The sequence below is a fragment of the Myotis brandtii genome, unplaced genomic scaffold, assembly GCF_000412655.1.
Source record: "Myotis brandtii unplaced genomic scaffold, ASM41265v1 scaffold43986, whole genome shotgun sequence".
NCBI classification, from domain to species: domain Eukaryota; kingdom Metazoa; phylum Chordata; class Mammalia; order Chiroptera; family Vespertilionidae; genus Myotis; species Myotis brandtii.
The window spans coordinates 1,945-2,460 of record NW_005366826.1 but is presented as its reverse complement, the minus strand read 5'-3'; positions in this window follow the sequence as shown (position 1 = coordinate 2,460).

Sequence of the window (516 nt, the reverse complement as noted above, 5' to 3'; positions counted from 1 at the left end):
ATTCTGTAGCCTTGACTAGAGTGATGGGTGGCCAGGGACCTAAGGAGTGGCTGATGGCTCCAGTGAGACCCAGGAAACAGAGGTGCCTCAGGGTCAGCACTGGATGGCGGGACCCTGCAGTCCCTTAGACACGCCACGGTCTGAATGCTCGAGTCTCCAAAATTCCTTTGTTGAAAGCCCCAGGCCCAGTGGGTGGTGTTAGGATGCCAGGCATTTGGAGGTGGTCAGGGCATGAGGGTGGAGCCCTCATCCATGGGATTAGTGCCCCATTGAGAGAGGCCCCTCCATCCTGGAGGATACAACAAAACTCTGCACCCAGAGGAGGGCCTCGCCCACCTGCCGGCCTCCTGATCTTGGGCTTCCAGCTGTGTCTGACCTACCAGCCCCCACACTGTCAGCCAGGCCTTTGGCCCACTGGGCAGTCCTCTCTGGGGGAAGAAATGAGCAGAAAGAAAGACCTAGAGCAGGGGTGGGGACCTTTTCCTGGCAAGGGCCATTTGGATATTTATAACATCA